The sequence below is a fragment of the Salvelinus sp. IW2-2015 genome, linkage group LG18 (assembly GCF_002910315.2).
Source record: "Salvelinus sp. IW2-2015 linkage group LG18, ASM291031v2, whole genome shotgun sequence".
NCBI classification, from domain to species: Eukaryota; Metazoa; Chordata; class Actinopteri; order Salmoniformes; family Salmonidae; genus Salvelinus; species Salvelinus sp. IW2-2015.
In genome coordinates this window covers 65,139,780-65,152,341 of record NC_036858.1, presented here as the reverse complement: position 1 = coordinate 65,152,341, position 12,562 = coordinate 65,139,780, and positions in this window count along the sequence as shown.

The window sequence follows — 12,562 nt, the reverse complement described above, 5'->3', positions numbered from 1 at the left end:
TCTGAGTGGCCTCACCTCCTCCCTGTAGGCTGTRTRATCGTTGTTGGTAATCAAGCCCTCTACTGTTGTGTCATCTGCAAGCTTGATGATTGAGTTGGAAGCGTGCATGGCCATGCAGTCATGGGTGAATAGGGAGTCCAGAAGGGGGCTCAGCACGCACCCTTGTGGGTCCTCAGTGTTGAGGGTCAGTGAAGTGGAGATGATGTTTCCTACCTTCACCACCTGGGGGAGGCCCGTCAGAAAGTCCAGGACCCAATTGCACAGGGCGGGGTTGAGACCCAGGGCCTCCAGCTTAATGATGAGCTTGGAGGTTACTATGGTGTTGAATGCTGAGCTGTAGTCAATGAACAGCATTCTTACATAGGTATTCCTCTTGTCTAGATGGGATAGGGCAGTGTGCAGTGTGATGGCGATTGCATCGTCTGTGGACCTGTTGAGGGGGTATGCAAACTGAAGTGGACCTAGGTTGGCAAGTAAGATGGATTCAACTAATAAAATAATGGATGATTTGACCAGTGAGGTCCAGGACCTGAAGAGCTGTTCATGTCTATTAATGCTCTGTATTATGTCATGTTTCATGTTTGTGTACCCCAGGAAAAGTAGCTGCTGCTTTTGCAACAGCTAATGGGGATCCCAGCTAATACCCTGCCTTGTGACATCACCAGAAGGTAAATTAGTTAATAGACCAATAAGAAAGAGAGTTCCAAACTTCTCTGCCAATGACAGCTAGTTTTTAGTTTTACCATCCCCACTCAGATCACTCCCAGACAGTCCTACTGTAGCAAAATTCTAATTTGAGAAATTGCTCTTTGCTGAGAAGCAATTTTMGTTTCTTTTTGACCATTTTAATTGAAAAGAATCACTGTAAGGTACTTAGCTGTTACCCAGAAATGATTTGATTATTAAGATAAAAACGATTGTGGCCTTCAGTCATTTTGGCTTTGTTAATGTTTGTCTCACTACATGACATGTGTAACTGCCAAAATAAAGGAAACACCAATAGGGCGTTGGGTCACCACGAGCCAGAACAGCTTCAATGCACCTTGGGCATAGATTCTGCAAGTGTCTGGAACTCTATTGAAGGGATGCAACACCCTTCTTCCACAAGAAATTCCATTGTTTGTTATTTTGTTGATGATGGTGGAAAACGCTGTCTCAGGCGCGCTCCAGAATCTCCCATAAGTGTTCATTTGGGTTGAGATCTGGTGACTGAGACGGCCATGGCATATGGTTTACATTGGTTTCGTTTTCATCAAACCATTTAGTGACCACTCGTGTCCTGTGGATGGGGGCATTGCAATCCTATGAGGGCATAACCATGGTAGCCAAAATACTGGCCTGCCTAGCATTTTCATACAGTACATGACCCTAATCATGATGGTATGTTAATTGCTTAATTAATTCAGGAACCACACCTGTGTGGATGCACAAACTTTCAATATAATTTGTATCCCTCATGTACTCACGTGTGCCCTGAGAAAGAAAGAAAGAAAAAAAGACAGAAGACAAGAGATAAAGAAAGAAATAAAGAAAGGAAGACAGAAAGAAATAAAGCCCGAAAGAAATAAAGACAGAAAGAAAGAAAGAAAGAAAGAAAGAAAGAGAGAAAGAGAGAAAGAAAGGAAGAAAGAAAGGAAGAAAGAAAGGAAGAAAGATATGAGTGTATTGATGTGAGCTCAATCTGTGTGTGTGAGAGAGAGATAGATGAAAAGAGGGTGAATCAGATGTTTCCTTCATCCTGATCCACTGTGCCAGCTGAAGCGAGACAGGTCCTGTAACTACCGCCCCCATCACAGAACCCAGCCCAGAACCCAGACCTACACAGATGTAATGAGCAGTGCTCTGTTGTGTCGACCTGGAAATGTGTGTGTGTGTGTGTGTGTGTGTGTGTGTGTGTGTGTGTGTGTGTGTGTGTGTGTGTGTGTGTGTGTGTGTGTGTGTGGGTGTGTGTGTGTGTGTGTGTGTGTGTGTGTGTGTGTGTGTGTGTGTGTGTGTGTGTGTGTGTGTGTGTGTGTGTGTGTGTGTGTGTGTGTGTGTGTGTGTGTGTGTGTGTGTGTGAGAGTTTTTGGGGATGGGGGCCTGAAAAGGTTATGTGAGTGCTGTAGCACAAGAAAGTGAGAGCTACTAATAGGCAGTTGGGTCAAAGCAAAAGTACCCTCTTGCTCATTCTTTCACACGCTCTATCTACCTCACCCTCATTCTCAACCCTCTCTTTTCTTTCCTTCCCCACCTCTCTCTCTCTTCTTTCTCTCCCCTCACTTGCCCTCTCTCTCCTCCAAACTGTGTATATTTGGGGCTGTCTATAGGGAGGTAGGGCTCGTTATTAATCTTGCTGCCTCTCTTAGCTTCAGGCATAACACCAGGGCAGCGTGTGTGTGTGTGTGTGTGTGTGTGTGTGTGTGGTGTTGTGTGTGTGTGTGTGTGTGTGTGTGTGTGTGTGTGTGTGTGTGTGTGTGTGTGTGTGTGTGTGTGTGTGTGTGTGTGTGGTGTGTGTGTGTGGTGTGTGTGTGTGTGTGTGTGTGTGTGTGTGTGTGTGTGTGTGTGTGTGTGTGGTGTGTGTGTGTGTGTGTGTGGTGTGTTGTGTGTGTGTGTGCGCGGTGCATGTGTGCATGTGTGTGAGTGTGTCAGCAAGTGCTGGTGAATGAAACTGCTACGGTCTGTGAGGTAACGGTGTGTGAGAATGTGAGTGGATGCATGAGCATATGCGTCTGTGTGTCAGTGTACGGGAGAGAGAGCGAGAGACAGAGAGACAGAATGACAGAGAGAGAGAGAGAGAGAGAGAGAGAGCAAGAGAGAGAGATAAGAGAGTATTTTGTCATGATGGATCAGGAGACACACACATTCTTAATGCTCACTCATACAAGACAGACACCTTTGAAAAAATGAAGAGTAGAGAAAGAGATAAAGGATAGGAGGGGTCAGTGGAGGAAGAGGGGGGAGAATCAGAGCGAGAGAAAGGGGGACAGAGAAAAGGAGGTAGAGAGGAGGGAGAAAGAGATGGAGGGACAGAGAGAGGTAAGAGAGAGAGGAGAGAAGAGAGTGTGACAGACATAGAGAAGAGAGCAAGAGAAACAGAGGGGAGAGAGAGAGACAGCGAGAGAGAGAGAGAGAGAGAGAGAGAGAGAGAGAGAGAGAGAGAGAGAGAGAGAGGGAGGAGGCGGAAGAGAGAGAGAGAGAGAAATGGGATCGTTTTTAGATCCTCATGAATTCATTAATCGTTGTCCTCTCTGCCATCCCTCCTGTTCTTCCACAATGCCGATCAGCAACGTGCATCAATAATGCCCGTGACAGCACGAGGGGGACAAGTCAGGCAAACAACCACCGTCACCCTGGTAACCACCACCACTTCCATTGCCACGACAACAATCGGCGTGACACACAGGGGAGTCTCATTCCTCAGTCCTCACCACTGCAGGCAAGCAGCTCTCTGGGTGGAGGCTGAATAGGTCTCCTAAACCACAGGTCAGATATTTTGTAATCCTCCTAATGGTTAAGGGTAGTAGCGGAGTTGGATTGGATCTGATCCTAGATCTGTGGTTATGGGAAACTCCTACTTTTCTTTAGCCGGGACCCAGGGACTGGAGGAGGAGAGGGTCCCAAGGAAGAGAGCAAACTGACTGAGGGCCACTAAAACTGGGCTCCATCTGAGGCCTGCATGGGGAGGATGAAACATGGTCAGTCATAGACAATTACGTTTTTTTAGGTAGACCTACACACACTGTATTTAATTAAGCTTACTTTCATGTTAATATTCATTCATCTATTTAATTAATGAATGAATTAAAGGTCGTTTAAATGTTAACGTCCCCGTTGAGCGTTTGTCAGATCTGTAAGTGCCACACAACGTTTCCTGCATCTCAACGAGGCGCTGTGTCTGCCACACATGAACGGTGTGTGTGTGTGTGTATTCCTATCGATGAAGGGGAAATGTAGGCAATTTAATGTCAGATAATACAACTTAAACTGCTTTTAAATAGGCTACCTTTTGAATCCAATGTCCTTTCTTGAATGGGCAAATGACAGCCTATTCTGGCCTACAGTGCATTTTAGGGTGAGCGCAATCTCAGGTAAGAGCAGACTGATCACTAGCAGACAGACCCAGTGACAGGGTAAGAAGGCTTGATTGATTGTCTGTCCGCGTTGGCTGTTGTGACAAACATTTGATTCCACTGTAAAATGGTTATTGTGTAGCCCTAGTCGCGGGAGTGAGGGAGCTACTACCGCCGGCTTTATAAAGAGAGAAAAAGGAACGAGAGAGAGAAGGGAATATCTCTCAGGCAACAGGCAATAAAACCAAATAACAGCCTCTAGATGACAGATTGTGAAGGCGGCGGCCGTTTGCATCGCACATACCATACGGAGGTAATATCATATCTAATAATCATGTTTTTAAAAGAAATCATATTGCGGTTGTTACGAGGACCGGCGCGAAATGTCAGATCTATGTTCGTTTCACACGCCTCTTGATAGGTGTGAAGGGACGAACAGGGGCTCGGGCCCTTGGAGCTCGGAGAGGGATATTTCAGTTCGAGCTGAAAACAAGGAAAGGAGGAGCGGATCGTGGACGGTTAAACAAATCAAATTGTTGTAAGGGAACGGATCTTCGAATTTAACCAATGAGAAGGCAAGTAGTGGTCTTTGTCCCACGTGGGGTGTGAGTCCCAAACAACACCGACCATGCATTGAAGCTGGTCTGGCCAATCAGGGAAGAATCAGGTGTTAATCTCAGTACGGATTGGTTCCCAGTTTGTACCATTTGTTAACCCGTTACTACCACAGGAATATAGCATAGTAAGCAAATGGTTTTACAGCCTAAACTGAATTATTAGTAGGCTTAATGAAATCCTCTGAATTAATGTGGTTAACTAAACAAACTTAGACACAYCAAAATGTCAAAAAATTAAGACAAATTAAATCTGGCCTTACCTTGGTCAAGTCAAACCCAGATGTTTTTCTCCTTACTAGGAAGGAAAGCAGGTGATGAACAAGTAGCCTAAGCAAGTAGGAAAAGGCAAGTACACCAAGAGAGAAACCTGATAGGTGATGGTACAAAATAAGGAAGTTTGCTAGTATTTGAACAGGTTGCCTAATTGAGTGTGTTTTTGTCTCCTATCAAAACAAAGCCAGATTTAGCTTTTTAGGCTATTTCACTTTATCCCTCGCAGTAATCTTTTCACTGTTAAGGGAAGGGACACATATTGATAGGATGTCATTCAGCTTTCTCTATCTCTCTCTCTATGTGTTGCCATTTAATTGCAGTGATGATTTAAGGCAGATAACGACCACCTGTTGACATCTTTGAGTTCACTTATGTTTCTGACAGGCCCCATTAAGGAAGCAGAGGGCAATAAAACAGCAATTAAAAATAGTTGAGAGATTCCTGCCTTCCCTTCCTGAGCCGCTCAGTCACACAGGCACCAAGTCTGACAAACCAAGCATCAATCTTTTTATTTTCTTTAAAAACATATTCTGGTTCCTCCAAGGGTCTGGCTGTATGGTAGGATAGCTTAATACTGCCTCTTAGTGGATACAAGTGTAACTACAGCTGTTAGACATGGCAGAGAGAGAGAGAGAGAGAGAGAGAGACTATTGATATGGTAAGACTGACAGAGGAGAACACATATCTGCTTTCTTCTATCGTGTCTGTCCCAAAAGTGTATCCCCATGGACAGGAGCAGGGTTTAGGAGAGAGGGATAGAGCGAAAGAGGAGGCAGAGGGATCAGGGCAAAGTACAGAAAGAGATGGGCTGCTGTCCGTTGGAAAACAGAGAAAGAGATTGAATGGGGAAGAGAAAGAAGGGGGAGTCTAGAAGGGAGGAAGGAGGGAGAAATCAGAGTGTGAAAAGAAAGGAGAAGAATGACGTAACGATGGAGAGATGGTAATCGGCAGAGAGAAGGAGAGTAAAAGACAGAACAACAGAGGGGTTGTGAGAGAGGCATAAAAGGACTGGAAGAATTGGTAAGACTGATAGAGGGATGGGGTAAGGAAGAGAGGGTGAGGCTGTTGGAGAGAAATCAGGGAGGAGAGGGTGAGGCTGAGAGAGAGATAGAGTTAAGGGAGGGTGAGGCTGAGAAAGGGGAAAGGGGAAAGGGGAAAGGGATTGACATAGTATGATAATGATAGGGTTGAGAGAGGGATGTAGGGGTAGGGGACGGGAGCACCCTGCAGAACATGGAAATGGTAGAAGAGCACTTTATAGGCTAGAAAAGACTGGGGGCTGTTAACTCTAAAATTGTATTTTTAAACTCTGTCTCACTCCCCGTCTCTGTCTCACTCCCCGTCTCTGTGTCTCTCTCTCTGTCTCTTTCCCCATCTCTGTCTCTCTCCCTGTCTCTGTCTCTCTTTCTGTCTKTCTCTGTCTGTCTCTGTCTCTCTCTCTTTGTCTCTCTCTGTCTCTCTCTTTGTCTCTCTCTCTGTCTCCCTGTCTCAGTCTCTCTCTCTCTCAGTCTCTCTCTATGTCTCTGTCTCTCTCTATGTCTCTCTGTCTCCCTGTCTCTCTCTCCCTGTCCCCATCTCTCTCCCCGTCTCTCTCCCCGTCCCCATCTCTCTCCCTGTGTCTGACCGTCTCTCCTCCGTCCATCTCTCTCCTGTCTCTCCCTCCAGTCAGTCTTCTCCCCGTCTCTCTCCCCGTCCCCATCTCTCTCTCTGTTCTTCTCCCGTCCCCGTCTCTCTCCCCTTCTCTCTCCCCATCTCTCTCCTCCCGTCTCTCTCTCCGTCTCTCTCTCCATCTCTCTCTCCGTCTCTCTCCCGTCTCTCTCCCGTCCCCGTATCTCTCCCGTCCTCATCTCTCTCCCCGTCCCGTCTCTCCCTCTCTCTCCATTCTATCTGTCTGTTCTTTCCTTTCTCATGTTCATTTTCTCTCCTTTTTCCCTGTAATTTCTCATATCCTCTCTCACCCTCCTCACCTTCTCCTCCTTTCTTCCTCCTCTTCCTCCCTACATCATCCTCCTCTCTCTCTCCAGCCCTCCTCCTCTCTCCTTGGAGGAGGTGTAATGTGGCTATTTGAGTGTCATCAGAGGAGCACGGTTATGGCTTCTAATGGTTCTAAAGCACAATTCCAGTGCCACAGAACCTGGCACCGCCATCCCACAATAACATCTGGTTGGCCTCGACAGCCGTTCCGTGCAACGGCAGCGAGAGCGACGGAACATCAAGAGAGCGATGACACCCCCCGGCCACAGAGAAGAGCTGATGATGCATGGGATATGGTCACATGAGGAGGAATATAATGAGAATTATAATAATATAAATAGAAGCATACTTTTTATTAAATAATATTTTTGTTATTCAAGTGTGTGTGTGCTTGAGTACGTGTGTGTGTTGCGTGTGTGTGTGTTGAGTCGTGTGTGTGTGTGTGCTTGAGACGTGTGTGTGTGTGTGTGTGTGTGTGTGTGTGTGGCTGTGGGCGTGCTGTGTGTGTGTGTGTGTATGTGTGTGTGTGTGTGTGTGTGTGTGTGTGTGTGTGTGTGTGTGTGTGTGTGTGTGTGTGTGTGTGTGTTGGTGTGTGTGTGTGTGTGTGTGTGTGTGTGTGTGTGTGTGTGTGTGTGTGTGTGTGTGTGTGTGTGTGGTGTGTGTGTAACAGGGTTATATTGGTGATTCCCCTTGCCACTTTATTGTTAAGCCAATGGGTTTTTGGTTTTAGTTTTGTCTTGCCTTCACCTACTCAACATGGCATTTTATTGGCTGGTTTGCGTAGCTTGCTTACGAGGGAGGATGTTTCAGTTAGAATCGTTCTTTTTTATACTCCAAGTGATGATTTAAATGTACAATTTATATCAATTTGTTTGTAAATGTTATTCGAACATCAACATAGTGCAGCGTTTTTTGTGATATTTTTTGTGCATTTTGTTGTAGAGAATTTCCGCTAATACTAGCTAGCAAGTTACTGTGTCTGGTGGGGGGGTTCGTATATTTTCAGTGTGTGAGTGCAGAGTTGGATGGTGAGCGTGCATTGCATGACGTGCAATTTTGTGCTGTTTCTATCAGGTACATTGTTCAATATTATATTGTATATTGTAATTGTTGTATTATTTTGGTAACTACATTCCCCAGTGACACAGCAAAAAGTGTGCGTGAGTGCAGAGTTGGATGGTGAGCCATGCATTGCATGACGTGCAATTTTGTGCTGTTTCTATCAGAATAAGCTCCATGACTGGTGCTACAAGTTGGAGTTCGTGCGATGATTGATTGTAAACAACGCAAGAAGAGTACTGTTACACGTGTGCGTGGGCGTGTGTGGGCGTGTGTGGGGTGTGTGTGTGTGTGTGTGTGTGTGTGTGTGTGTGTGTGTGTGTGTGTGTGTGTGTGTGTGTGTGTGTGGTGTGTGTGTGTGTGTGTGGTGTGTGTGTGTGTGTGTGTGTGTGTGTGTGTGTGGTGTGTGTGGTGTGTGTGTGTGTGTGTGTGTCTTCTTCTCCTTGATGAGGGCTAGGTTTGCTAAGTGTAAGGTTCTGATTTCCAATTCATCTCTGTTATTTCCTAGATAAGGAGTATTGAGTTCACCCTGTGTAGACTAGTCACACACACACAGACACACACACAAGCACTCCAGATCTCCTTACCAAGAGGACCAATTGACTTGTCCAGGAAGGAGAACCCAGCGGCTCTAGAAATGGAACAAAGAAATTGGACATCCCAGTCTGCAACAGCAGATGACTGCTAGTTAGAATCTAGTCTGGTGTATTTCTAGTAGGGCCATTTGTGAATAATGCCATAAGTCGGGCCATTTGTGAATAATGCCATAAGTCGGGCCATTTGTGAATAATGCCATAAGTAGGGCCATTTGTGAATAATGCCATAAGTCGGGCCATTTGTGAATAATGCCATAAGTCGGGCCATTTGTGAATAATGCCATAAGTGAATAATGCCCTAGTAGAGGAAACAGATGCTCTCACAGATATTGATAACAACAGTTTGATCTAAATAGACAGATATTACTAAAAAAGATATTGTGAAAACTTCCAGAAACTTCATCTGTTTGTTCATACTTGTAATGGATTGAGGCAATTTGTGTCAAGCCGTCAGTGTGTGTAGCAAGAGTTCCCTCTGCTGGCCTTGTTTGGCGCTGACCTGTGATCTGATCTGCTGTCTCATTGACTGATCACTAGTCCACAGACAGAATGGGGTAACGCAGACATGTCACAGGGGCTATAAAGCTGAAGCATCCTCAAAACGTTTTCTCACCAATAAATATGATAGTGGGAGCGTAGCCGCTGGAAGTAGGGGTGCTAAGGGTGCTGCAGCCCCCCCTGAAAAATCATTAAAAKAWWTTWWAAATAAATTCACCCAAAAGTAGTGCACTGGGCCTTTAGTAGTCCTGTATCAGCAGACCGATATAACCTTCTGTAGCTTGGGTAGATCATGCACCTTATRTGCCCATGACATGGTTCATATGATTTGTGCTTCTAGCTCCCTCATAGTGGTATATGTGTATTTGTCCTATTTCACACATAGACAAGTGTGCTCAGGGATTTGAACTAGCGACCTGTTAGTTACTGGCCCAACGCTTTCACCGCTAGGCTACGTGCGTGTGTGCATGCGTGCGTGTGTGTGTGCGACTGGTCAGTGGGAGGGGTAACTGGTAGTAGATTAGCCAGGTTGGGATCACTGGGAGAAGAAGGGTTAAGGAATGGACACGCCTCTTTACTCTCCAAATCCACTTTATACACACACAAAGGGCCCTACTCTGATCAACACCTCCTTGTTGGTAAAACAGGGGAGAAAAGATGAAGTGATTATTAGTACTCTCACTAATAGTGTCAGCTGTCAAWGAAGCTTACCGATCGCTGCAGCTGTACACAGCCCATCTGTAAATAGCCCATCCAACCAACAACCTACCTCATCCTCATATTTGTCTTTGTTTTCATGCTCTTTTGCACACCAGTATTTCTACTTGCACATCCTCATATGCACATATATCACTCCAGTGTAAACTGCTAAATTGTAATTACTTCGCCACTATTGGCCTGTTTATTGCCTTACATCCTTACTTCATTTGCACACACTGTACACAGATTTTTCTATTGTGTTATTGACTGTACGTTTGTTTATCCCATGTGTAACTCTGTTGTTGTTTTTGTCGCAATGCTTTGCTTTATCTTGGCCAGGTCGCAGTTGTAAATGAGAACTTGTTCTCAACTGGCCTACCTGGTTAAATAAAGGTGACATTTTAAAAAATGTTTWAAAAAAAGAGTAGCACCAAGACACACTGTTGCCCTCTCTTTCCTCTCTCCCCCCATCTTTCTTTCTCTCTGTCAACTTTTTCACCTCCCTCCCTCCTTGTTCCATGGCTTTGCTGTAGCGTAAAGATGAAAGGTTCATGTTTGTTCCATGGCTTTGCTGTAGCGTAAAGATGAAAGGTTCATGTTTGTTCCATGGCTTTGCTGTAATGTTTAGGTATTTAGGAATTGGAGAAGAAAAAGGATGTCGCGCAGCCCTAGGACCTCATTGTGATCTCAGGGTGGAACCTTTTTAATCCAAAGATGTGCCTGTTTAAGGGACGTGCTGATCAAACGTGCTCCTGGCAAAGAAGGAATCTGGAATGTGAATAAAGGGAGAGGTGAGAAAGGAGAGGAAGAAAAGGAGAAAAAGAACGGAAAAGAGTGAGACCGTGGGAGGCAGAAAGTGACACAGCGTGGGAGGCAGAATGTGACAGACCGTGGGAGGCAGAAAGTGACAGACCGTGGGAGGCAGAAAGTGACAGACCGTGGGAGGCAGAAAGTGACAGACCGTGGGAGGCAGAAACACCAACACAGAGCAGGATTAATAAGGCACCAGGAGTTATAGTAGTTAGTAGGACTCAAAACCACATGTAGCAATCAACTAGGTGACGTCACCAAAAAGAGAGAGATTGAAGCTTTACACACATTGTTATGTAGTGCAAGTAAGGTGTTAATAAATACTATTCACAGACCTAATTTGAATTCTTGTGGTGTTGTGGCCTCCTCGCACCCCACGCTGTCGTTGATCGTTTGCTCATCGAGAGAGGCCCAATACTTTGACGTGTGCTGTTGTCGAGATGGAGAGCTAAGAACTTTCTCCTACCCCCTTGTTGTTGTCTGCTCATTCGACGCAGTATACCCGTCAGTTTTTGACGCGAAGACGCACTCGTAGATTGTCGTCAGACACATGATGCAGACTACCCTCCGAGTTTGGGGAAAAATGAAGAAGTTGGGTTGCATCTCAATAGTCTCAAGTGTCCCTTAACTCTCCTTGTCTTCTATGCTCAGATCTCAAATAGCTTTCCCTATCTTAAGGCCCGAATTCGCTCACCTCTTCTACTGTGACCTATACTCGTGTTTATCGATGTCCCAGTCCTTTTGTTTTTTCGTCTCTCTCCCTCAACCTGGCTGCAACTTTCAGTCTAATAAAAAATCAACATTAAATCAAATGTTATTCCGTCCCAGCAATTCGTCAGTGGCTCTATACTAGAAATGCTTGTGCGCTAGATTCGTGTCACACCACTGAAATTGTATACTGATAACGACGCAGTAGTCTTGTGATATTACGCCAGTCCCTATTGTCTCTATCAGAGCTATTTGAGAGTGCACACGCTCGCTCGCGCTCTGGAATTGATAGGGTAGTGTTCACTCGCATCTCCCCTCAATGTCCTGCCTCCACTCAATTCATTGCGCAAAAATTACGCACTTTGATCTCAACTGTAGAATTGAGTTCTCATCTGTGTTAGAACTTAAATATTTAAGAATGAAAAGGGGCGGCGTCGCGCTGGAGGGGGGCACCAATATCAACGCTGGTCTGAGCCTCCAGATACGAATGCTTTGCATTTAGAATATTGTCGTCATGCTCAATCCCTTTCGTTCCTGTGTCTGCTCCTCACTACTTCAATGACTCTCTCCTCAATGTCTGCCTCCCACTCAATGCATTCCCCCTTTGTCCTCTGTCTCACATCCATGACTCGGCCCTCAATGTCTGCCTCCCACTCAATTCATGTCCCCTTTTGTCTCTGGTCTCACTCCAATGACTCTCCCCCTCATGGGTCTGCCTCCCCACTCCAATCATTCCTTTTGTGTCTCTCTGTCTCACTCAATGAACCTCTCCTCTCCTCTATGCTTACTACTCTGTCTGCTGTCCCAGTCTCTCTCTCTTTCTCTCAGCAGTCCTCTCTCTGTTTCTCTAAATTCCTTGTTCTCTTTTCGTCTCTCCAGTTTGTCTATGACGATTACTGAGCCAGCACTGGTCTCATGACAGTTCCAACCTGGCCTCAGTGATCAAGGTTCCCAGTTGCCAGTCCAGTCAGCTCGCGGCCAGACAGTCAGTCCGCCAGTCAGTCACCCAACGTCAGCCAGTCAGTAGTCAGTCCCAGCCAGATACCCCAGCTTTACCGGTCCTTACTTTCCATCACCTCTTCATCTCTTTCCTCTCTTCTTACGCTCTGTCACATCTGCTCCCACGTCGTCACTTTCTCCTCCCACGGTTGTGTCATTTTCCTGCTCCCACAGTCTGTCACTTTCTCTCGCACGGTCTGTACTTTCTGACCCGCTGTTCCAACTTTGCCTCCACGGTCTGTCACTTCTCTCGTCTCTGTGCCTCCACGGTCTGTCACTT